The sequence below is a fragment of the Cervus elaphus genome, chromosome 13 (genome assembly GCF_910594005.1).
Source record: "Cervus elaphus chromosome 13, mCerEla1.1, whole genome shotgun sequence".
Classification (NCBI taxonomy): Eukaryota; Metazoa; Chordata; class Mammalia; order Artiodactyla; family Cervidae; genus Cervus; species Cervus elaphus.
Window position 1 is genome coordinate 26,728,002 of NC_057827.1, and position 27,178 is coordinate 26,755,179.

General features: G+C 39.7%; 1 non-coding gene across 1 annotated transcript; it reads left to right on the top strand.

Moving 5' to 3' along the window:
* Nucleotides 1–2,532: 2,532 nt before the first annotated feature.
* Nucleotides 2,533–2,639, top strand: LOC122707277. The gene has a single exon (XR_006344790.1). It is a non-coding gene; the product is annotated as a U6 spliceosomal RNA (small nuclear RNA).
* Nucleotides 2,640–27,178: the final 24,539 nt, after the last annotated feature.

Below are 27,178 nucleotides of genomic sequence, written 5' to 3' on the forward strand. Positions count from 1 at the left end.
GAATCAGTTCTAAGTATACATATATCCCCTCCCCCTTGGACCCTCCTCCCTCCCCACCTCCCATCCACCCATCTAGGTCAACACAGAGCCCCCGAGCTGAGCTTCCGGTGCTTAATTCAAAGCTTAATTCAAAAGGACACATGCACCCTAATACAACTTTTCAGGAGCGGATAAAGAGTATTGTGCTATGGCTATTTTGTTCAAGGAAGCACTTAAAGGTAAGGGGAAATAATTCCTTTGTTTTTTCTAATTCAGATTGTTTTACTTACTCCAAGGAGAATTTTCTCCATTTTCTATAAATTTACAGAGGTTTTAATATACCTTTGTAAATGTTTAACAAATTCGAGTAACACTCCCCCACTTCTAACCAGTCTATATTCCAACAGAAACCTCATATTTACAACAGATGTATCATCTGCTCTCTCTTGATATTGCTGATGGAGTAAAGAGAAGAGAAAACAGATAAAGCACGTCTGTAGGTTTGGCCAGCAATAAAGGCAGGTTGGGGTGTAAGATTTTGGATGCCGATCAGAAGCAGATAGAGACACCACCCTCTTTGCACATGGCTGAGGTTGCCTCTCTTGATGGATAAGGACCTGGAAAAAGGAGTATCTGAGCTTATTCTGAAGGAGAACCCAGAAGGATGGGCACTTGGTCCTCTGGTGAGATGCAAGCAAGGGGGACCCAGGCTTTCCCCGCTCACACACCTGCCTCCACTGCCCAGTGGATGGGCGGGACGGCTCACCTGAGCAGCAGGGACTCCTGAAAGAAGTTGTGCTGGTTGGCGTTTCTCTGGATGCTTCTAAAATGCTGGGATGCCTTTGATGGTTTCATGGGAGCTGGCTGGATGCCAGAGATCAGGAGGGGTGGGCAGGGCGCTGAGAAGCAGGCAGGCAGGAGTCTGCTGTGTGAGTTGCTCTCCCCTCCAGTTCTCAGGAGCAGGTGTGTGTGTCTGCAGTGATGCTCTGAGCAGAGAAGCCAGGAAGCCACTCATGCATATGCATGTTAAGGTGGCTGTGGCAGCAGAGATTGGCTGGAGTTGAGACAACTGAAGGCAAGAGGCTAGGACCAGTTGGTGCTGCCCAAATAATCACATGGGTGACCCTTTGTGCCCAGGAAGTGCTCTGCTGTTTGCAAAGCACTTTGTATCTGTTACCATGACTGGTGTTCACAAAATAATTAGGGAAGGTGCAAGGCATAGCTGCTGTTTCTTTTTTACTTTTAACTATCAAGAAAGAAACTTAGAGACAGTAAGAATCTTGTCCATGTTCATGTAACAGGGAAGAATAAATCTCATTCCATATTAGATCTGTTTCTTTTAGTTCAGCCTTTGTGTTGTATTGCATGCATTAACAATGTTGCCATAGCCTGAAATACACAGGATAGCCCATTCTCAGAGCCCAAAGGCTCTGACCTTTAAGGGTAAAACACTTTTCCTTTTGTATAAAGATAAAAAGTTGCAGAGCAGAGAATAACATTTGTCCTGTTGGAGATCTATAGGAATACCTGGTGACCTGATCTATCTGGACAGCTGTGGGAACAAAGGACTCCTACACCGACATTTGCAACAATCAACCATGCCCCTCCCTCCTGTGTGTACTAAGTCACTTCATTTGCCTGTGACTCTTTGAGACACTATGGACTGTAGCCCACAAGGCCCCTCTGTCCATGGGATTCTCCAGGCAAGAATACTGGAGTGGGTTGCCATGCCTACCTCCAGGGAATCTTCCCGACCCAGGGATTGAACCTGTGTCTCTTATGTCTCCTGCATTGGCAGGCAGGTCCTTTACTACTAGCTCTATTTTACCACTATTTACTATTTACCATTCTTTACCACTACCATTATTCTCAGCTTTATTCTTCTGTTTTGAAAAAAGTCATACATACAGAAATGTTGATAGAACAATACAAAGCATGTAAGTACTGTACACTTATAACCTAGATCTCCACCAATTGCTAACATTTTGTCACATTGGCTTGACTTTTATCTATACATTCTCCCCCCATCTCCCCCTGCCCCACCACCATTTAAAAGTAACTATCTAGAGGGAACTTCCATAGTGGTCCAGTGGTTAAGACTCCGGGCTTTCAGCACAGGGGGTGCAGGTTTGATCCCTGGTCAAGGAACTAGATCCCACATGACATGAGGGCAGTCAAAAAAAAAAAAAGTAACTATCAGGAAAGTGGACTTCCCAGGTGGTGCTAGTGGTAGAGAACCTGCCTACCAATGGAGGAGACATAAGAGACCCAGGTTTGATCCGGGTCAGGGAGATCCCCTGGAGAAGGAAATAGCAACCCACTCCAGTTTTCTTGCCTGAAGAATCTCATGGACAGAGGGGCCTTGTGGGCTATAGTCCAGAGAGTCACACAGAGCCAGACACGACTGAAGTGACTTAGCACACACACACATCAAGAAAGTAATTTAGAGAGGGTAAGAAACTTGTCCATGTTCATGTAATAGGAAAGAATAAATCTAATTCCTTGGAAGAAAAGCTATGACAAACCCACACAGCATATTAAAAAGCAGAGACGGTGCTCGCTTCGGCAGCACATATGCTAAAATTGGAACGATACAGAGAAGATTAGCATGGCCCCTGCGCAAGGATGACACGCAAATTCGTGAAGCGTTCCATATTTTTTGGGGAACACATGTAAATCCATGGCTGATTCATGTCAATGTATGGCAAAAACCAGTACAATATTATAAAGTAATTAGCCTCCAACTAATAAAAATAAATGAAAAACAAACAAACAAATAAATAAAAAGCAGAGACATTGCTTTGCCAACAAAGGTCAGTGTAGTCAAAGCAATGGTTTTTCCTGTAGTCATGTATGGATGTGAGAGTTGGACCATAAAGAAGGCTGAATGCCAAAGAATTGATGCTTTTGAACTGTGGTGCTGGAGAAGACTCTTGAGAGTCCCTTGGACTGCAAGGAGATCAAACCAGTCAATCTTAAAGGAAATCTAGGGGAACCATGTGTTGCTGCTTTCTCAGAAATGTCTCCTGGAATTTAATCTTACTCTTTCTCTCTTCCTTGCTTGCTCTTTCCCCTGCCCTTAAGTCAGAAGTTCTGGCTGACAAGTCAGCATTAGCTAGATACTGTTCTGCATGGAGAACAAACTCCCTTATCTTCAAAGACCTTTGTTTACAACTCTCATGTGATTACGTTCAGACTTTCAGGAGGATCCTTAATCCCAGAGTTCTGATCTCTGTCTTGCTGTACTGCTCTTAGTTAAAGATTGACTGAGCGACTTTCACTTTCATGGATTTGGGACTTCCCTGCTGACTCAGATGGTAAAGAATCTGCCTGCAATGAGGGAGACTCAGGTTTGATCCCTGAGTCGAGAAGATCCCCTGGAGAAAGGAACAGCAACCCACTCCAGTATTCTTGCCTGGAGAAGCCCATGTACAGAGTGCCTGGCGGGCTATAGTCCGTGGGGTCACAAAGAGTCCAACACACGACTGAGTGAGTAACACACATACATACAGCGTTTTCTCGGGGAGTTGCTCTTCTGCAACTCCCCCTGCACTGTCTCTCATTATACTGTGTGTTTGTGAGAATTATTCAGTGCGAAACCGTCACAGAAATCAATCCTGAGTGTTCATTGGAGGTCTGATACTGAAGCTGAAGGGCCAATAATGGCCACCTGATGTGAAGAGCTGACTCATTAGAAAAGACCCTGACGCTGGGAAAGATTGAGGGCAGGAGGAGAAGGGGATGACAAAGGAGGAGATGGTTGGATGGCATCACTGACTCGATGGACATGAGTTTAAGTAAGCTCCAGGAGGTGGTGATGGACAGGGAATCCTGGCGTGCTGCAGTCCATGGGGTCGCAAAGAGTCAGACAGGACTGAGCAACTGTACAACAACAGTAAAATCTAACTCCATATTAGGTTTGTTTCTTTCACTTTGACTTTTGAATTCATCCCCAAGTCCAGGACTTTTCAATAGTTTCACCACATAAACCTCCATTTTTTAAAAAAATAATTAACACAAGAAATTTACTTGCTTGCAGTAAGGTTCCTCATTCTGGGATGGAGCAGGGGGAGGTGGAGCCAGGCTTTTTTATCTAGTTGTGTGGCTGGCAGTGTGTTTATTGAAGACAGCCATCTTCAAAGTGCATGCCTTGGCAGCAAAGCTTAAGTCAGTCACTTGGATTACAAAAACAAAAAGAAAACCCAGCTGTCAAGGCTGCATTACACTCCCTTCTCCTTTAGTTGCCTGCTGGCCCCCTGACTGCCTGCTCTCATTTTTGTTTGTTTCATCATGACAATGAAACTGTTCACAAAAATACCAGTGACTTCCTCAGTGCTAGGCATAACTGACTCTCAACACTTTAGCCTGCTTAACACTTCTCAGCATTTGACCTTGTCCACATTCTTGAAGGTACCAGCTAGTTTGAGAAATCTCAAGAATAGTTCTTCTGTAGCAGAGGATGGAGACTCACCGTCCACTGCTCTAGAAGGCTAAAAGTTTCAGGGAAGCAGGCTCTCTGTCACTATGAGGAAGAAAACACACAAATATAAATGTTCAGAAAAGACTCTGTGACAGTTTGTTCAGGTCCAAGAGAGATTTTGTTTTTCTAAATATTTGTGTTATTATCATTATCATCATGCTGTTGGCATCACATGGAAGAGATGAAAAGTGGAAATTGAGAATATCATTGCTACTCTTTGGAAAAAGAAGACTGATGAGATGGCAGGAAGATTGCCTGGTAGGAAATAGCAGTACCATTTCAAAGCAAAATCTAACATCTTCGTGACCAGGGAGAGGAGGAAAAACTTGAGGACTCCTCTTGAGATGTCATTTTCTCTCTGTTTTCTTAGGGGAAAAAAAAATATCTTACTGATTCAATCAGAGAAATCAAAGACCTGCCTATACAACTTGCCTATTTTAGTTATTTTAGAATCAAAATACTGTTCTTTGGTAAGTAAAGGTGGAGAAGTTATGGAAAGGAACCTGACTCTAACTACAAACTGAATAGATGGAAGAGTGGGAATAAAAACAAATTAAAACAATATTGCAATGAACTTTCAACTTTCATTTAAAAATATATGATGAATAGAGCAGAGAGCAAAGGTGAGAAGAATGGGAACATCCTTGGCATCATTCCTTGGAAAACTGAAAGAGCTCATCTGTTTGATGAGTAGATGCAATACAATGACATTGTTTTCAACTCCATTCTGAGGTATCTGAGTTCCTTCACAAAGTAGAGTTACCACAAGATTTTATATCTTATGACATAGCTGCCCCCCTACATTATTTTTTGTATTGAAGATATTTTAATGAGAAAGACAGTTGGGCAAATTTTCAGATATTTTTATTACCATTTATTGTTTGAATGACATTGTGTTATGACATCTTAACTTATATATTAACATATCAAATGTTAATTGAACATCTATAAAATGTCACCCATCCAAAAAAAAAAAATATATGATGATGTTTTTCAACTTTTTACATTCAACATATCAGTATATCATGACAAAATGAAAAATCATTTTCAGCTGTGTATATTTTAAATGTTTACCTAAAATGATTTGAATTCACCAACTTAAAAGCCCAGATGAATGTATTAAACTGCTTATTGTATTTTTTATGAATTAAAACTTCATTTTATATTATGTTATAGACAGGACACAGTTCTGTTTGGTGACATTTGGCGTAGAAAATTGAACTGAACAGTGGTCTAATTAGAACAGTTAATAATATGGGTTTAATTAGCCCTTATTCCCAATGACAGACTTGGTCAGTTGCCAGATATTTATACTTTCTTTTCACTTGACTCTTGCTGAAATATTGCCTCTAGTAGGGCTGCTTACTGTGCTATAAATAGATGACTTGGTAAGAAGCCAGAAACCCACTGATGGGTGAGATGTGGGTGAAAATCATTGGAAAACCTCCTCCTTATTAGGAGCCATTATTTCTTCATTTCACATTTGAAGGTCCTTTCTACAGGTCCCGCTCTTAATTTGTTTTTTGTTTTTTTGGTTGGATGAGCTAACTTGGCCTAAAGGCTTAAGGAAATCTGTGTAATATCTAGTGGAGTCCCTTGCTTCAGTTTATTAGATGTCAGGGTTTCCTGCATAAACTCTCCTGGCCTCTAACGTAGAACTTACCTATGAAGTCCTGTCTGACTTGAGATTTTCTGTATGTCAACAGGTTGTGGTTTTGTTTGTTTGCTTGCCTGTTTTTGATTAAAATATTAAAGTGTTGGCTTTACAGAAGAACTTTACAAAATGCAGAGACACAAATACAAAAGAAGTAAAATAGCTCAGTATCCTTCCATCTAGAGGTAGTGGCCGTAACATTTTAATTAACCTCTGATTCCCTTCCTAGGCATGGGCACACTTACCTGTATTAAATGTGGTAAGGCTTACATTCTTCTCTAATTATTGCCTTTTATCCCCAAATTTTTAAAAAGAAATTTCAAAATCCATAGAAATTCGGAGAAAACTAACATCCATTCTGACTTCATCACCACCTGACTTCATCAAATTGAATGTTTTGTCATGTTTGTGTCAGATTTTTTTATGGGAGGGGTAGGAGGAGAATAAAATGTTCCGTTGGTATTCCTTTTGTGTGTTTCCCTAACAGCCTTCACTCCTTGTCCTGTTCCCACCATCCTTAGAGGCACTTTGGTGGGTTTTCTTCCAGCCCATATGCTTGTGCTTTTACTACTGCATTTTCGTGTGGATATTCACATTTGTTGGTGTTGTTTAGTCACTAAGTCATGCCTGACTCTTTGCAACTGCATGGACTGTAGCCTGTCAGGCTCTGTCCATGGGATTTCCCAGGCAAGACTATTAGAGTGAGTGCGTAGCCATTTCCTTGTCCAGGGGATGTTCCTGAGCCAGGGATAGAACCTGCCTCTCTTATGTCTCCTGTATTGGCAGGCAGATTCTTTACCACTAGTGCCACCTGGGAAGCCTGGATATTCACATACTTATCCCTTTATCTATAGGTGAGATAGAAAATGCTATGTGTGTTTCTATTTTAATGTAATTAAATCTGTCAGTCTTTTCCTTTAGGATTTCTACCTTGGTTGATGCATCTAGGACAATCTTTGTTGCATCAAGTCTGTGTGACTTTTAATCTGTAACTTTTTTTACTATTTTACAGTGGTCAAACAACTCCATTTAGAAAAATTATTTCCAGAAGATAAGTCTTTTCTGTGGTTAAAAAAAAACAAACCACAAATGGGCATTTACAAGATATATGATTTTCTAACTTGACTTTATCATACTTCAGCAACCTCTTCATATCTAGAAGGCCTAGATATAGTGTGAGTTTCCTTTTGCAAGGTTGAGTGAAAAGTTGAGAGCAGCTTTTTCGTATTATAGACATAGGCTTTCTATAAATGGACAGTAAGTCTTTCCAAAGGGCGATGGGCAGTTCCTATTGGCTGCATGCGGTAAGTTATTCCACCATTTCTATTAATATCTTTCGACGTCAAGGTCTTGGTAGAACCACCACCAACTGCCGAACCGTTAATTTCTACCCGTTGCCCACCGCGGCTCCGCTCACCTTCCCAGCTGTTAAGGTCTCCGTCAGTCTCCACGCGTGAGCGGTCGCCTCAGGTACCGGATCCTCGCGGGTCCAAGGCGTCCACACCCACCCGCGAAGGCCTGGCGGAGGCTTGGCCTAAGCCCTGCAGCCTTGGGCCAAGAAACCCAGTGGTTGGTCAGCGACATCCGGGCGCTGAGCGGCCGCCGCCATTAGGCTGCAGAGGTGAGGGTGAGGGTGAGGTTTGCTGCGGCTTCCACTGGGTGGCGGTGGTGAGAGCTCTGAGGCCCCGCAAGACAGCCCAAGCTGGCCGAGTGAGTGCGCCCCCAGTTCACCTACCCACCGGGGGTCCCAGCCCAGGGGCCCCCAGTTCGCCCGCCCGCAGGAGGTCCCGGCCCGGGGGCCCCTAATTCACCGGCAGGAGGCCAGAGGACCTGGAGGGCGCCGGGTTGAAGGCCGCCATCCGCTTCTCACCGCGCTATTCTTGAATTGCAAAGATTATAGACATGTAGAACAGATCAGTAATGGCCTGATATTAAAGAAGAAGTGGGGGTGGGTGGAAAGGAGATACGACTGTAAAAGGCAACTGGAGGGATCCTTGTGATAGAAGTGTTCTGTATTGACTGAATGTCAGCCATACCGCAGTTTAAAAATTGGTGGAGAAAGGATGAACATTTAATACATGGGGTTAAAATATGATTATTAATATCCAAAGGGAAAATATTAGAAAATGTCAATCCACTCAAGAATAAATTCCAGGTGGATTAAAATCTACTTATGAAAAGTAAATCTTAAAGCATTTAGAAAAAGAATATACAGAATATCTGTATGATCTCTGGGTGATGTTTGTGTCCTTAACTAAGATACAAAGGGCATAAGTTACAAAGGAAAATATAAATTCAAGCAGGTTAAGCAAACACCTTTGTATCATACAAATGTATACTATGGGGACTTACTCTGACGGTCCAGTGGTTAAGACACTGCACTTCAACTGCAGGGGTCGGGGTTTGATTTCTCCTGGGGGAACTAGGATCCTTCATGCATGCCCTGTGGTGTCAGCAAAAAAAAAGAAAAGCATAGAGTGGGAGAAAATCTTAATAATAAATATAACCAATAAGGAATTAGTGTATGAGATATTGAAATACAATAAAACAAAAGCAAAGTGAACTAATAGAAGAATGGGAAAACGGTATGAACAGGAAATTCACAGAAGGGAAACCTGCATAGTCTAAAACATGAAAATATTAATTAACTTCACTAACAAAAATGCAAAAAATACAAAGATATTTCACATTCTTCAGAGTGGGAAATTTTTAGTTTAAAAATGCCAAATATTGGCCTTGATGTGTAAAAACAAGAACTTTTCTGCACTACTAAAGGGAATGAAAATTGGTATTCCACCTTAAAATGACAGTTTGTCATTATCTGGTACTAGTGAAGCTCTCAATGTCCACAACAGAGCAGTCTCACTAGAGTACGTATCCCAGAAAATGAGTGCAAATGTACCCTTGGTTGTAGTTGTTCAGTCACTCAGTTGAGTCCGACTCTTTGCAACTTCATGGACTGTGGCCTACCAAGCTCCTCTGTCCATGGATTTCCCAGTCTAGAATGCTGGAGTGGGTTGCCATTTCCTTTGGGGATCTTCCTGACACAGAGATTGAACCCATGTCTCCTGCATTACAAATGTATTCTTTAACACTGAGCCACCAAGGAAGCCTGGAATTGTAGTACCGTAGGTGACAGTAAAAGATTGCTCATTGCAGAACCAACGTAAATCTTCATAGGCTTTTAAGAAAATTGATCAATAAAAAAATGAAAAGAATTGATGAATCAGGCTATATTTATAAATTGGATTACTCTGGAGTCGTAAGATTGAATGGGTTAGAACTGCATCTATCAACATGGATTTTCAGAAACATAGTGTTGAGACAAAAAAATCAAGCTGTGAAAGGTTAGGCAAACTATGATACTGTTTACTTTGTTACTTGTCACCAAGGGGAAGGAGGCCGGGGAATAGGATTGAGGAAGTTTGGCAGGGGGCTTCCACCATGTTTGTAATGACACGTTTCTTAAATCTGAAGAAAACTTTTAAGAAATGATGAAGCTTACTGGTGTGTACAAGAGTTTGCATTGTCCTCCTGACCTTTTTTGGATCTAAAATATTTCACAGTAAAGTAATTGTAGGGACCCCAAAACAGGTCTGTCCTAAATATTGCTACTGTATTTAGAGTCACCATTCCTGAAGTAGTCCCCCCCCGCTTTTTAAAGTATTTATGCAGTATTATTTAGTCTGTTTTGTCCATATCTTAGCCTATATTTTAAAATTTACTTTTGGGCCCAAGAATCTCCAAATTTTTTCTTGCTCCCTGAGCTCATCTAATTTGAATACATATTTGAAGATAGGGAAGATTCTATATCAAATATAAGAAAAAAAAATTTAAATGAGAGTGTAGTGTGTTCTGAGGTATTTATAGGAAAACAAGTGTGTGGTGGAGGCGATCTATGTTCTCAGCTTAGCTCCTGATACAAGGTCAGGCCTGTGATACACCCTCTCTTTCCATGATTCTGATAAGAAATAGGGGCAGTAACGTTTTTTCCTCTGCATAAAAATTAGATTATTTCAGAGGAAAGGCATCAAGATCATTAATAATTCTCTCATCCCTGCTCCCCATCTTTTAGGCAGCCCCAGGCCTTACGTACCCACTCCCATATTGAGATGTTTCACTGTAACTTGGGAAGTACTCTGAGATTATTAGGAAGGAAATCTACTTCCTCTGGAAAGTTTATCAGATCTCCTTATCCTTGAACAGCCTTGAAAGTGAAAGTTGCTTAGTTGTGTCCAATTCTTTGCGACCCCATGGACTGTATAGTCCATGGAATTCTCCAGGCCCAACCGAGGGATCGAACCCGGGTCTCCCGCATTGAACAGCCTTAGAGACTCATTGAAAGTAAGTCGCTTAGTTGTGTCCGACTCTTTGCAACCCCATGGACTGTAGCCTCCCATGCTCCTTCATCCATGAGATTTTCCAGGCAAGAGTACTGGAGTGGGTTGCCATTTCCTTCTCCAGAAGATCTTCCTCACCCAGGGATCGAACCCAGGTCTCCCGTGTTGTAAGCAAATATTTTACCATCTGAGCCACCAGGGAAGTCCTATTAAATCTTCATAAATATTGAGCTTTTGTGGTCAACTTTTCTTGGAAGAGGTATGCGGAGGGGGGGGTTACATAAAAACCAAGGAGAAAGCTATTCCAAAGCTTTAGAAACCTTTTCAGTGCCTTCTCTTTTTATCGGTATGCTCCTTTAAATTCATGATTTAGGAGAGGGCATGAGCATGGCTATTTTGCTCATATATTTCTTTGTGGATAAAGTTATTTCAGAATTTGATTACATTTAAATCCACACTTAGTTCTTTTGCATCGTGGACCATAGACCAGCCAGGATGTCTCTTTCGCTTGCAGAAATTTGCAGTTTGATATTCTAGTCAAGTGCCAGCCATGGGAAAGACAGGTTTAAGTTAACTACTATTTTAAAAGATTAATATATTTCTTTTCTGCAAAACATATGCTTCTCAGTTTTTAAGACACTAGTATTTGAGTCAATATATCAGCAAATGAATGCAATAAATTATAAACTCTAGGGAAGAATTATTAGTGTATTCTCATGTGGAATCAACATGTTTTTTATATATTTATAAAATTTATGGCTTCAAAAATCTTCAATTTCAAAAAAAAAAATCTTCAATTTCAGGGTATTATGAATGTTGTAATAGATAGAAAATATATAATTATGAAATTATGTTCTTGAATTTTCATCTACTACTGATAATCATTAGCTCTTGCAGATAATAATTAGAATGAGATTAAAAACTTGTAAGTCATATTTCTGTAGCTCAGCTGCTTTGAGCCAAAATAATTATTTCCACAATAAGCTGGCAGGTTCCTGCTTGGAGAATTAGAACTTCAGTGTCCTTAGCTTTAAAATAACTTGTGTTTCATTTCATGCATGCTTCATAAAGTGGCCATTCATTTTTGTGCTAAATTGTAAGCAAAGCATGCCACATCAATAGAGGCTAGTCAGTGGGTTCAATGTGTGTTAGGTTGGAAAAAGTGAAGTAGGACATGAAAAATGTCTGCCAGATGCTTGGGTTAAAAAACCCTTACTACTGATTTATTAAGGGAACTGAGAGATAACCGTCCTGTATCCTTATATCCACATCCTAGGACATGATAGGTTTACCATAAAGAGTCATTGGAGAAGGAATGTGTCCAGAATGGTACTTTATATTTTGAGAATTCATGAAATAAAATGCTCTTCTTTTTCATATCACTTTGCTATAGTTGTAGTAGGACTTTTAGTAGAGATATATTTACATTTTAGGTTTAGATTTTCAGGCCCAACACTCAAGATGCAAGTTAGCGCCTCACAGTTAGGATATAGCAGATGGCATTGGGGTATAGACCCCGACCAGTGGTTATGAGATATAACCATAACTGCCTGTCAGCAAATATGTTTTCCTTTTAGTGTTAAATTTTTCAATATTAGTTTTGTTTTTCATTTAAATCATTAAAATGAAACAATTACTAAAAATGCATCTGAAAAATTATTTCTGAAGTTCTAACACACTTTAAAAAATATATATCATTCTTTTTAAGTTTCCACAGTTTTTGTGTTCCCGTATTTAGATTAACTCAAATACAGTCTTAAACCATGTGTTTGTAATTTGCTTGCCTTTTGAAATTGGAATCAAAAGCTTTTTAGGGTTATAAGTCAGCATGATACAAGAAGATTTTGGTCATCACTTCCCTAATCAGTTAGTTGCTTTCTGCAGTTGGGGCCTTTCCAAAAAAAAGCAGAGTACTTCAGATTACCCTTTCACTTTTTCTGTAATTTATTTTCTTCCTTTATCCATACATAATAAGCACAGTGAAATAAGTCATGTAAATAGATGTCCTTTTCCACTGGCAAGGCTGTTGTTTCCCAGGAGAATGGAGCTGTATCCTTTGGACCAAGAGAGAGAGTTCTCCACCCTCATAAATTTCCCCTGCCAGACTCCCAGTTTGGTGCTTCTAGAATGTTTAAAATTTAATGTAGCCTGGCTGGGAGTTTAATAAATTTTAATTTATACCTTTGATGAGTCACAAAGACGGAGCTATACAGTGTTAGAAAATACTAAGCCTGGGTCAGCCTATTGTGATAATACAGAAAGATGTTCTCAGTGAACAGTCAAGAGAACTGTATACCTGGATACTTGTTTCTATAGGTCCCATGTAAGCTTATCATTAAACTTGCCACATCAATTTGGAGCTGTATCTTTGTATCTTAAAACTAATTTGCATTCATTTCTGTATCACCAGCACTCAGCCCTGTGCCTAATACATACTCAAATAGTTTTGATTAAATGAATGATTGTATAACTCAAAATATATCCAAATTCATTGTTTAAAAATTGGAACAGACATTAATACTCAGGAGTGCCACACTAGTTTAACTTGTTGCTAGTTTAATTTGAACTAGTTCAATTTGTTGCCTCTATGTACCTCAAGGACAACTAAATCTTATCATTGTTGAATTCTGCTATTTGGACCTTAAATTGGTGATTCTCAACCAGTATGAGGTCTGTAACTCTAATGTCATGGGTTTAGTTTTATAACATTCATCTTCATAATGTGTAAGGGAATGAATGCATGTATAAAATTTTAATATAAATATTTGTATATATTTATATTTTATATACTATATTATACATATATTTATATATATTTATATTTATATGTTTTATTTATATAAATATATATTCAAATATAAATTAAATACAAAAAATTTTAAAAATAAAAAGAGAAAACTAATTGGATATCTAGTCTGTATTTCAGTTAAGAAATGTAACTATCATTTAGGTCATGCTTTTGGAGGCAGCCAATGCTGTTCACTTCACTCCAAAAAGTCTTTCTTCCCTTATATTTTCTAACTCCCATTAGGGATTGCACCTCCCAGAAAATAGTTATGAAGAGACTAGAATATAAACTGCAATTGGAACAGAAAGTAAGGTGAGGATAGTTTGAGATGGAGACGGAGAAGGGTGAGTTCATGAAGGAGTACAAAGAAAGAAAAAGTGTATCAAAGTTGTTCCCTAGTGACCTCACGGTTAGGATTCCAGGCTTTCAAGTTCACTGCTGTGACCCAGGTTCAATCCCTGGTCAGGGAACTGAGATTCCTCAAGCTGCACAGTGTGGCCAAAAAAAAAAAAATAATGTATCAGATAATAAAATACAAGATAACCACTACTGCTGTTGCTAAGCTGCTTCAGTCGTGTCCAGCTCTTTGCAACCCTATGGACGGTAGCCTGCCAGACTCTTATGTCCACGGGATTGTCCAGTCAAGAATACTGGAGTGGACTGCCATGAAGAAAAGCAGTCATGTGGAGGGATATCTGTAGGAAATTTCTTGGAAGTGTAAGAAAAGGTCAAATGAATGAGATATAAATTAGAAAAATAATCATAGATCAATAAATAATAGTAGCAGAGAAAAGGAACTCTAAAAGAGTTACAGATATTCTTGGAACAAGAGCAGTAATCAAAATTATAATCTGAGAATAATATACAGTGCTGAAAATAAAGACCTCGAGTATCCAGTCAAAAAGGCCAACCATTTTAGTCAAAATAGATGAAAATAAACAAACAACTATTAACAGGTACACCCTGATTGCAGTTTTTACTTCAAGTGCTAACAAAGCAAAACCCTATATGTTTCCATGCAGAAAAATAAAATGCATGTTAAAAAGTATAAAACTCAAGACTTCTCTTCTGCAAATTTAAATGTCAAAGGTCAGTGATGCATGTCTACAGTTTTGAGGGGAAAGGATCATGAAAAAGAAGTAATGTATCTTGCCGCGTTGCCTTTCCTCTGTGAAGTACAAAGGTCAGTAATGTGGGAGACATTTACCCTTCTTAAAGAAACAACCAATCAAATAATACTTAGCCAACCAAGAGTTTAAAATGCATACATGAAAAAGTCGCAAGATGGAAAGACTGATATTCATTATCCATATCTAGATATGTATCCTAAATTTGAACAAAAATAAAAGCATAAAGATGTTTAGCAAAAAGTTATTATGTAAAGTAAGGAGACTCAGAAATCCCTCTTCTGAGTATTTACCCAAGAGAAATGAAAAGTTGTGTTCACACAAAACCCATATGTGAACGTTTGTGGCATTTGTGTTTATAATTGCTGAAAGCTGGAAACAACCCAAACATCCAGCTGGTGAATAGGTAAATAAACTGTGATACACACAGTGGAATACTGTTCAGCAATTAAGGAATGAACTACGGGTACACACATCAACATGAATGGATTTCACATGTATTATTTTAAGTGACAGGAGTCAGTCTCAAAAGACTATGTACTGTATGATTCCATTTACAGGAGAAGGCAAAATTAATGGGCACAGAAAACAAGTCAGTGGTTGCCAAGGGCTGATGGTGGAGAGAAGTTGGATACAAGGGGCAACCAGAAGGTATTTATGGGATGATGGATCTGTTCTACATGTTGATTGTGGTAGTGCTTACACAACTGTATGGGTTTGTTAAATCTCGTGGAATTGAGCACCCCCCCCCCAAATTTTACTGTATGTAAATTTTAAAAGTAGAGAAAATGAAGAGACAGCACAGATGCCCACAAAAGGTAATGTCTGTGTATGTGTGTGTGTATTAGTTGCTCAGTCATGCCCAACTCTTTGCAATCCCATGGACTGTAGCCTGCCAGGCTCCTCTGTCCATGGGATTCTCTAGGCAAAAATACCGGAGTGGGTTGCCATTTCCTACTCCAGGGGATCTTCCCCACCCAGGGGTCAAACCTGGGTCTCCTGCATTGCAGGCAGATTCTTTACTATCTGAGCCACCAGGGAAGCCCAGTGTCTTACAACAATGTGAACATACTTACAGTCTTGCATAGTATACTTAAAATTGGTTAGGATGGTAAATTTTATGTGATATATATTTTACCACAGTTTAAGAAAATTTAAAACTGTAAGACATATTATATATTTATAATGGATTATTGTGAAGTCATTAAGCAATTTTTTCCAAGGAATTATTAATAAAATGGGAATGTGGTTATAATTTTAGATTAAACTGAATACAAAGTTGAATGGGCTATAAATAAATCTGTAAATAAATCATGGCAGAAACACTGGAAGAGGAAATGCTAAAATATTAAAGGTAAAGGTCTTGATGATGGGATTTTTAAATGATAGATTTTCCTCCTTTATACTTCTTGGCACATTATTAGTTTTCACTTATTCTTTTTGTCAGTTCAGTTCAGTCTCTCAGTCGTGTCCAACTCTTTGCGACCCCATGGACTGCAGCACACCAGGCTTTCCTGTCCATCAGCAACTCCCAGAGCTTGCTCAAACTCATGTCCATCAAGTCGGTGATGCCATCCAACCATCTCATCCTCTGTTGTCCCCTTCTCCTCCCACCTTCAATCTTTCCCAGCATCAGGGTCTTTTCCATTGAGTCAGTTCTTCGCATCAGGTGGCCAAAGTATTGAAGTTTCAGCTTCAGCATCAGTCCTTCCAATGAATATTTAAGACTGATTTCCTTCAGGATTGACTGGTTGGATCTCCTTGCAGTCCAAGGGACTCTCAAGAGTCTTCTCCAGCACCACAGCTCAAAAGCATCAGTTCTTCAGCACTCAGCCTTCTTTATGGTCCAGCTCTCACATGCATACATGACTACTGGAAAAACCATGGCTTTGACTAGATGGACCTTTGTTGGCAAAGTGATGTCTCTGCTTTTTAATATGCTGTATAGGTTTGTCATAGCTTTTCTTCCAAGGAGCAAACGTCTTTTAATTTCATGGCCACAGTCACCATCTGCAGTGATTTTGGAGCCCCCTAAATTAAAGTCTGTCACTGTTTCCATTGTTTCCTCATCTGTTTGCCATGAAGTGATGGGACCGGATGCCATGATCTTAGTTTTCTGAATGTTAAGTTTTAAGCCAACTTTTTCATTGTCCTCTTTCAGTATCATCAAGAGGCTGTTAAGTTGTTCTTCACTTTCTGCCATAAGGGTAGTGTCATCTGCATATCTGAGGTTATTGATATTCCTCCCAAATATCTTGATTGCAACTTGTGCTTCATCCAGCCTGGCATTTCTCATGATGTACTCAGCATATAAGGTCCTTCCTAGTTGCTTTCTGTTAATTAAACACAGCTGATTTTGTAAAGCTTGATTGGTTTGGGGGGTTTAAGATGTTCAAGAGTCAGACAGCTAGCACTTCCTGGAGCATGCTTAGGATGGTAAGTGAGCCTGATGCAGGGGAAGTTATTTTTACCCTGCTCTCTTACACCCTCTGGTTTGGATTTCAAAGAATCAGATATGGAGAAAATTGGCCATGGTTGAGAAAAGTGGAGGTGATATAATTTTATTACTGATAATCTTCTCTATGGCTAGATGGAAGACAAAGCCCTTATTCCAAGAGAAAAATGTCATCCAATTTTAATCCTTTTTAATTTGATTCTTTCTTCCATAGATGTGACCTTGGTTAAGGGTTAATCTTGATAAAACAAAGAAAAATGTGAACACAATGTAAGATTTTAGATTGAGTCACAATAAAATAATACAACTAATTCCAGGGGAAAGTTTATTAATTATATTTTATTTATTCCCTACCTACATTCAAAAAGGATTTGAGGTTCTTTATGAAGGCTCAATCATGGTGATTGCAGCCATGAAATTAAAAGATGCTTACTCCTTGGAAGGAAAGTTATGACCAACCTAGATAGCATATTAAAAAGCAGAGACATTATTTTGTCAACAAAGGCCCATCTAGTCAAGGCTATGGTTTTTCCAGTGGTCATGTATGTATGTGAGAGTTGAACTGTGAAGAAAGCTGAGTGCTGAAAAATGGATGCTTTTGAACTATGGTGTTGGAGAAGACTCTTGAGAGTCCCTTGGACTGCAAGGAGATCCAGTCAGTCCATCCTAAAGGAGATCAGTCCTGGGTGTTCATTGGGAGGACTGATGCTGAAGCTGAAACTCCAATACTTTGGCCACCTCATGCAAAGAGTTGACTCATTGGAAAAGACCTGATGCTGGGAGGGATTGGGGGCAGCAGGAGAAGGGGGCGACAGAGGATGAGATGGCTAGATGGCATCACTGATTCGATGGACATGAGTTTGAGTAAACTCCGGGAGTTGATTGTGGACAGGGAGGCCTGCCGTGCTGCGATTCATGGGGTCGCAAAGAGTCGGACATGACTGAGTGACTGAACTGAACTGAACTGATGAAGACCCAAAGCATAAACACAGTAAAATACAAAAATTATGTAGGAAAAGGGGATAAATAAAAGAACTTACATTTTAAAATTCTGGCTGGTAATCTGTTAATAACTATTTGCAGAAAAATAAAGTTTGAGTTCTACCTTACCCCATAGATCAAAATAAATTCCAAATGGAATAAAGAGTTACACTTAATCACTAAATTATAAAAGAACTAGAAAAATATATTTAAGTATTTATCTGTTTTCAGGTCAGGGTGGGAAAAGCATATCTCATTAGTAAAGAAAGCTTAAAAGGAATTGGCTTCATAAAAAGGTAATACTTCTTGACTTCACAAGGCACCAAAACCAAAAATTAAATGGGGAAAATATTTCCAGTACAGATGACAAAGAATTGATAACTTCACTATGAAATATATGAAATGTAATAGCTTTACATGTTAAAATAATAAAAGCACAAACATTCAAATAAACAAATGAAGGGCAGAAAACAAGAAAATTTTGAAGACTTAATGCAGAAAAGCAAATTACATGGAAAGATATGAAACCTAAGTAAGAAAGAAATGCAAATTAAAGCATTGAAATTAAAAAAAAAACCTGAAACTCTATTTAACACTTATGATTAGAAAAAATTTTAGAAAATTATATCCAAACTGAGAAGAGGTACTGTGAAAAGGGAACTTAGATTGCCTGATGATAATAATAAGACCTTCCTGGAGGGCAGTGAGGCAATATGTTGAAAAATCTCATGAAATACACCCTTTTTCTCAGAAATTTTATTTCCAGAAATTTGTCCTTGGGAAATAAAACATATGTTCAAAGATATATGTATAAGAATCTTTGTTATTTATTCTTTTTTTTTAATAGAAACTATTCCCAGAGTTTTTACAGTGAACATTTATTTCTTTTACAATACAAAAAAAATTTTACCTTTCTGTATCTGTTTCCTTTAATTAGGAAGTGAATTCATTCCCATTAATTGGGAAGTCTGTGCTCAGTTTTGAAGAGTAAAGTGATGTTTTTGTCATTCAGTATCTTGCTTTGGAACTATCTGATGAGATTGTTTAGTAATTAAAGAAGAAGATCTTTGAGTTATCAAGTCTTGTACAAACAGTTTTTACTATTAGTATGAGAACTCCTTGGGTGTGTTTATTTGCTTTTGTTGTAGACAGGATTTGAAAAAGCTATGTTATCTCTTTATGTTCTAGAGCCAGTGCTAGGCAGGCACTGAGTACCAGTAAAGAAAGAGTGATGGCTGGAGGCCTAAGAGCCAAAGAGGAAAGGGGATGAACTAGACAAAAACAGTGAAACAAACACAAGTTCCCACATCAGTGCAGCGGTTTGGGGCCAGCAAAAATAATGGCTAATAATCATTTACATTGAAATGGCTCCTGAGAGCATGGATGATGATTAATATTTCCTATGAAGACCTTAGGTCACCTGGAAAACTCAAAAAACATCCAATTTCCCCTTGTTTCAAAAAGAAGGAGGTTGTGTAATGTGTTTGAAAATTAATATTCAGTATGGTTGAAATAGAGCAGAACTTGGCATTTATATAGGGTAAGCTTTAATTATCTGGAAAAAACTACCTGAGTGGAAAAAATAATCAAAATAAATGAGGTGATCCCCTCCGTGATCAGAGAGGTACCAATAGAATTCCACAGTGAAGATTCTGTTTTGAAGTTAGAAAAAAAAAAAATCGAAGGAATGAAGTGACTTTCGGAGAGAAGCAGGTGGGGTCTGCTCTCATGGGACTTGGGGAAACTTGCTCAGCCTTGTGCTGGCCCAGCTCACCTTGCGATGTGCCTATGGCCCTTTTTCTCTGCCTAGGACTGCCCTCTGGATGCGGAAGACTTTCGAGTCCAGCAGTGTTCAGCCTACAATGATGTTCAGTACCAGGGATGTTATTATGAATGGCTTCCACAGTACAGTGACCCTGCCACCCACTGCACACTCAGGTGTCAGGCACGGGGACAAAACTTTGTCCTGGATGGGACTCGGTGCACCGCTGACTCCTTGGACATGTATATCAGTGGCATCTGCCAGGTAAACCACACCTGCGTCCTGGACCCCTGGCTCCAGCCGGTGTTGCGACCACTGTCAGTAAAGATAAGCTTTCTCTTCTGTACTTCTGTTCATGCAGATGAAATATTGTCTTTGAGAATTTTAATGTAAAATGTATTTTAAGGAGTATTACTTACCTGAAGATTATGTTTTACTTATTTAAAATACCATGATCAGAGAGGTAACAGTAGAATTCCACACTGAAGATTCTGTTTCGAAGTTAAAAAAAAAAGGCAAAGGAATGAAGTGACTTCTGGAGAGAGGCAAGTGGGGGTCTCCTCTCATGGGACTCAGGGGAACTTATTCAGCCTTGTGCTGGCCCAATTCACCTCGCAATGTGCCTGTGGCCCTTTTTCTCTGCCTCAGGACTACCCTCTGGATGCAGAGGACTTCCAAGCTCAGCAGTGTTCAGCCTACAATGATGTCCATATCGTATAAAGTCAAAAGATTGTAATGTACGACTTGTGGATTTTTCTAGATCAGTGGTTCTTCAACTTGAAAGTACATCAGAATCACCTGAGGGACTTGTTAAAAGCAGTGTTGTGGGCCCCAATTCCAGAGCTTCTGACCCAAAAGTTCTGGGAGAGGGTCTCAAAATTTGCTTTCTAGCAAATTCCAAGGATATGCTGCTGATGCTAGCCCAGGGACCCGTTTTGAGAACCACTGGTTTATTGGTATCGATAAGTTCTCTGAATTCTCTTGTTAAATTCATCATTTGAGGCCTGTGGGAACAATGACTTACTTACTAGGTAATTAGTATGAATGTACTCCAGTAAACTTTTCAGAGTGGACTTTGCAGAGCTGTGATCAATGTGGCTGAGGTATAACCCCCTGCAGCTTGTAATGGGGGTGAGAACTCAGGGGACTATGACAGGTTGCTGGGACAATGTGGGGATTGTAGGGAAAAGATCGAATTCTACTGCATTCCTTTGATCACTGGAAAAAATTATAAACATAGTGAATACTTACTATTCCCTCTACCCTATTATGTTCATAACAAAAACAGCAATAGCAGTAGCAAATGACCCTAAACCATCTACTAAGTGTCAGACCCTGCCAGGCACCTCTGACTTCATATGCTTAGAGGAACTGTGGTCTTGTTCATCAGATGAGCTTCTCTTTCCTGCATCCCTACATCTAGAAAACAACCTCCAGTTGCTCACCACAAAACCTTGGAGTCATTCTTTTAAAAAACAAACAAACAAACAAACAACTTTTATTGGAGTATAGTTGATTTACAATGTTGTGTTAGTTTCTGCTGGACAGCAAAGTGAATCAGCCATACATGTACATATATCCCCTCTTTTTTGGATTTCCTTCCCATTTACATCACACATAGCATTGAGTAGAGTTTCCTGTGCTAGACAGTAGGTCCTCATTAGTTATCTATTTTATACATGGTAGTACATATGTGTCAGTATCAATTTCCCAATTCACCCCACCCCCTTTGCCCCACTTGGTGTCCATATGTTTGTTCTCTATGTCTCTGTCTCCGTTTTGCAGATAGGCTCATCAGTACCATTTTAAAAATAATTCTTGATTCTTCTCTTTCAATCTACACATCTAATCCATTGTTGAGTCAATTCTACCCTCAAAAAACATAGTTGGAGCTTGTCTTTTGAGCTACTGTGGCATTCTTTATCTTTTTAACTCGTGCATTTCAACTCACTGCCATACTCCAGTACTCCCACAATGTCTGTCCCCATCAAAGGTCCTTGGTTAAAAACTGGTTGAATAAATGAGTCTTATCTACTTGCAAATGCAAAGGTAGTTCATATCTCTTGGTCTCTCTTTTATTTCTGTCTCAACCTCCAATCTTGAATTTTCTGGTTCAAGTTTGATGTCCATTCTGGGAGATTCCACAGATTCCTCCAATACAACATGGGAATTCCACCAGTCCTCACCCTTTCTCAAATGAACTAGTATTGTTCTTCCCAGATCCACTAGTTATTCAAACTGCTATTTCTGTTCATTTCTGTTTATGACACCACAATTCTCAGTGTCACCTTCCTGAATTCATGTTGTGGTCACCGAGTGTATTTACTTACATGTCCTCTATCCTGGTACTTCTATCAAATTTCTCAAATTTCACTTTTCTTCCCCCTCCCACTTTCACCTTTTTACCCCAAAACTAGACTAACCAATCTCCTTTGGTGGCCTAACCAATTGCTCTTCCTTTCTCTTCTACTCTTAAACCATCTTATTTGATGTTTACTGTTAACTAATCTTCCCAAAGGTCGGAGTTTGACTTTATTCTTTTATTGTATATGCTGTCAGCGATTTCCCTGTATAACTACCAGTTAACTTTTGGGCTCTTCCACAAAATAATAATAGCTATTTTTGGTCAGTGAAATTATGCTTTTTAGTTTTCCAAGTTTTTGACAGTGAATTGTTGATTCACTAAAAACAATTTAGTCTGGGCTAAAGAGGAGCAATGCAATCCAGGTAATGTTTGGACACTGAGGCTTTGAAGACTTGAGTAAAAGTTAACATAAACCAAAATGAGGAAGAGAATACCAGGAAGAAGTGTAGAGTTTGTAAAGCGATGTGACAGTAGGTGTGTTTAAGCATCTTTGACTCATTCTGTAGAGTTGAGGTGAAAAAAATATCTGTGGGACAATGCTAGGAGTTGAGGCTGCAGACGTAGGTGGAAATCAATCATGAACTGATTCTCAAAGTTCTAAGAGGAGCCAGTGAAGAATTTTTTAAGAAATAGCTCAGTTGGAATTATCTCTGGGAAGGTCATTCAAGTGGCAGTGTGGCAGATTATCTAGGGAAGATGGGGTCAGAGCAGATAATAATAGGTTAAGTTGGGATAACAAGAAGGCTTCCCAGGTGGCTCAGTGGTAAAAAATCCACCTGTCAGTGCAGGAGACCTGGGTTTGATCCCTGGGTCAGGAAGATCCCCTGGAGTAGGAAATGGCAATCCACTCCAGTATTCTTGCCTGTCAAATGCCATGGACAGAGGAACCTTGTGGGCTACAGTCCATGGGGTCACAAAGAGTTGGACACGACTGAGCAACTGAGCAGGTGCACTGGATAAAGGTGGTTTTCAATGCTGAATTAGTGCCTCTAGAACGTGTGCTTCCTGGAGGTTCAGGGGTTAAGACTCCATGCTTCCAATGCAGAGGGCGGGGCGCAGGTTTGGTCCTTGGTTGGGAAACTAGGATCCAAAAGGAAAAAAAAATAAGGTAGAATGTATGCTTCCTAACATGTTTTTGTTAGTCTGTTGGACAAGCGGATTTTTTGGGCAGGTGGTCGCTTGCTGAAAGCTGAGTGCTCTTCTGGCAAGGCCGTTCAGGTCAAAAGAATTGTATGCACTTCTTCAGAAGTGACTCACATGCTTCTCAGTTGAATTCAGTATCTTTCTTTCTGCGGGATAGTGTTCACATAAATTCCCTTTCCTGTACAGTGTGGCTGTGGCCATCCACAGTTGTCAGAATGGGAGAAAGTAAACTGTGTGATTCTCTCTGATTGCCTCGGGATCAGTGAACTGAGCCCTGATGTTCACTTGGCAGAGACTACAAATAATTTTTGCAAGTGTGTTTACAGTTTGCTTTTTTACATGACTGTGTCACCATGCTCCTAGGAACAACCTACCATGAATCTGAGCACAGCATCTAGCATGAGACAACAAAACTCAATGAAATTTGCTTCTGCTTTAGGGCCCTGATTTTCACCAGAAACAGGACCTGTTTGGAACCAGATCTGTAGAACAAGTCCAGTGTATCTTTCAGGTTTATTGAATTCCTTGATGACTGGGAATGAAGAAATCACTCTGTGTTTCTAGTAAAAAGAATACCATCCAACACACACTGGATGCTTACTTGGGGTCAGGCACTGTCTAAGCCCTTGACTGTGTTAGCTCATCAGACACTCTGAAGCTGGGATAGTCATTATCCTCAGTCTGTTCAAAAGGAAACTGGAATTTGAAGAAGCTAAGTGATTTGCCCTGATGATACAGCTAGAAAATGGTAGAGCTGGTATTTGAACCTAGGAAACTGAATTCCAAAATCTCTCTTCTTAACTGTTGTGCTGTATTGATGATATTTATACTTTTTTGTGTTGCTACAAGTATCACTGAAGTTTGTAACTGGAAATGAGATGTGATTCTAGTAGACAACAGTTAGCACAATAGGTGTGTGATGCTTAGACAGTTTAGGATAGAAGTTGAAACTCAAATATCTACACCCCCCTCAGGGAGGAAGACTGCTCAGGTATAGTCATAGTGAGTCACGAGGGCTGTCATGAGCTAGATAATATATACCTGCTTGTTGATGTGCTCAAGGGATCAACCATGTATAAACATGTCAGGGTTTTTTTCAACAGATGCCAGAAATCTAGATTTTAATGTGAAGTGTCCAGTTTCAAACAATACCATAATGTTAATGATTTTGCTCTGTCCATTAATAGTTAAATAGAATTCCAATATAATACAAGCTAGGTTTTCCTTCAGTAATAAGCAACCCCTCAAAAACTCTGAGCTTAAAACAACTAAAGATAATTTTTAACTCATGCTACTTGGCCAGTGTGGGTCAGCAGGGGTCTCTGCCCATGAATATCTCAGAGACCCAGTCTGAGGGAGGCTTTATTTGCATACATGTTTTGCATAATAAGTACAGTAGCGAGGAGGGGAATGTGTGACTTACGTGCTGACCCTTGAAGCTTCTAACAGAAGTGACAGAGATACTTAGACTCACATTTCATTGGCCAAAGATAGTGATCACACTTAATTTCCAAGGGAGTGGGAAAGTGTAGTCCTCCATGGGCTGAATATTTATGAATATTCCTAATGACTACCATAGCTCCATATACTCTGATTTTTCAGGCAGAAATGTTAGAATTTTTTGTAACGTAGAATTCAATTTTCAGAGATCTCAAACAGAAGTTGACTCAAAAAATTATTTGTTTGCTTCATCTGGAGTAAAGACCCTTATTTAAACACTGACTTCTATGAACAGATTAAGAAATCATAGGCTGAAACTATGAAATAATCCTTTGCTGAAGTGATGATTTATATATCAGTATTTATTTCCCAAAGCACTGCTCATATCTTAAATTTTTATTTATATTATCCCCTATCTTGTGTAGCTTGTCTCATCAACTGCACTGCAAAATAGGAATCCCATCTTATTAATTTAGACTCTGTAATGCCTGGCTGTATACAAATTGGCTATGTGGATGTTAATTTTATTGATGTGTTTATCAATTAGTGATTTTTAAGTCATTACAGTTAGCAATCTTGACTTCAGGAGAAGTCACCAAACTTTAAAATACTTCTGGCAATTCTTAAAAAGTTGCTCATCATTGATAATGAGATCTGAGAGCCAATATTCAGTAGTCCCTCAATCTCAAGGGCAGTTTTGGCTTATCCCCTATGAATCACAAGGCAATCAGATCTTTTCAGATATTATTTTCCTGTGATGTTTTCACATGCTTTTTTTGGCTGCAAGATTTGGATGAACTGTAACTTTAAAAATTATGAAATAAATGTCAGTGCTCAGGAAGGTATTTGATTGCCCAAGATCCTGCAAGGCTCTAAACACCCTTCACAACAAGCCCATCCTAGCTCCTAAACCCACACCCTTCCTGAATGACCAGATAAAGAGCAATTGTGATTCTCATGAAATGTAAAGTGCTCAGGGACTCGCATGTATGAGGACAGAGCTTGGCCCAGGAACAGTATTTCTATAATTTAATGGTAGAATTACTCCCCTTGGAGAAAGTTGCTTGAACACAAGTTACTCATTGATTGAATCTCAACCATGCAAGAATGGTTCCAGGCTTTGCTGTCAGTTCCTTAGACTAGAAGCCTGCTGTCATTCTTTGCCTCTTGCTCATATTTCCCCTGTCTGTAATTAACTACTGAGTTGTGAAGTCATATCTACTAAAATCTTTCTCTGTTGCAGCTCCTTCTCTTCATCCCCACTGCCATCCTTGTTCAGGTCCTGAGATCACATATCAGGACACCTACAATAGCCTTCTGATTTGCTCCCCACTCGATCTCCTCAAATCCACCCTCTAACCCAGAGTAGTCTGGCTAAGGTACAAGTCTGATCTTTCCTTACAATGTTCAGCATTTCCCCAAGACTTACGCTCATTCACCAGCCAACAAGTCATCACGGGGTATCACCCTTCCTGGCTCCCAGCCTCATCTCTGATTGCACACCCCCTGCCTCCTGCTTAGACTGGAATGGGGTGCTTCAGCACTCTCTGCTGTTGGCTATTTCTTACCTGCAACGAGCTGCCAATCACCTCCTTTGCTTTAACCATGTTCTCCTCTCTGTTGGGAATGGCCTCCACCTGGATTTTAAAAATCTTTTTTTTTTTTTTGGTTGTTATAGAAAATATCAAGCCTGTATGAAAGAGGAGAGAACAGTGTGACAACCCCCCATGTATCTGTCACTCAACTGCAACAGTTAACTCAGGGCCTCTCTTGTTTCTTTTTCACTGCTGCCTCCACCCCAGTGGGGCATTTTTGAAGCACACTCAGAGAGCATATCATTTCATTTATAAATATTTCAGTGTGTAGCTCTAAAAGAGAAAGGTCTGTTTTTGGCCATGCCACACGACATGTGGGGTCTTAGTTCTCAGACCAGGGATGGAACCTGTGCCGCCTGTATTGAAAGCTCAGAGTCTTAACCACTGGGCCACCAGGGAAGTCCCCACAATACCACTTTTTAAAGTGTGGTCCTCAGATTGCTTTCTTTAGAAGCACCTGTGGTGCTATGTAAAATATAGATTTCTGGACCTCACCAAGTCAGGCATTCTGGGAGTGGGTCCAATTGTGGTAAAATAGACATAACCTAAAATGGAGCATCTTAACCCTTTTTAAGTGTTCAGTCCACTGGTATTAAGTACATTGACACTGTTGTGCAACCCTCACCACCATCCATCTCCAGGAGTTTTCATCATCCCCACCACAAATTCTGTACCCAGGAAGCACTGACTCCCCATCCCCTGTCCCTTCCCCTGCAGCCTGTGGTCATCTCTGTTCTACTTCTGTCTCTATGGATTTGTCAGCAGCATGTTTTAGCAAACACCCTGGGTGACCAGCGGGGGCAGTGGTGCATCCAAATTTGGGAACTATTGTACCAGATAATCTCTAGGGTCCCTCTTGGTGGTGGTGGTCTTAGTTGCTCAGTCATATGCAACTATTTGGGCCAGGTTCCTCTGTCCTTGGGATTTCTCAGGCAAGAATACTGGAGTGGGTAGCCATTTCCTTCTCCAGGGGATCTTCCTGACCCAGGGATTGAACTCATGTCTCCTGCATTGGCAGGCAGGTTCTTTACCAACTGAGCCACCAAGGAAGCCAGGGTCTTTCTTAAGT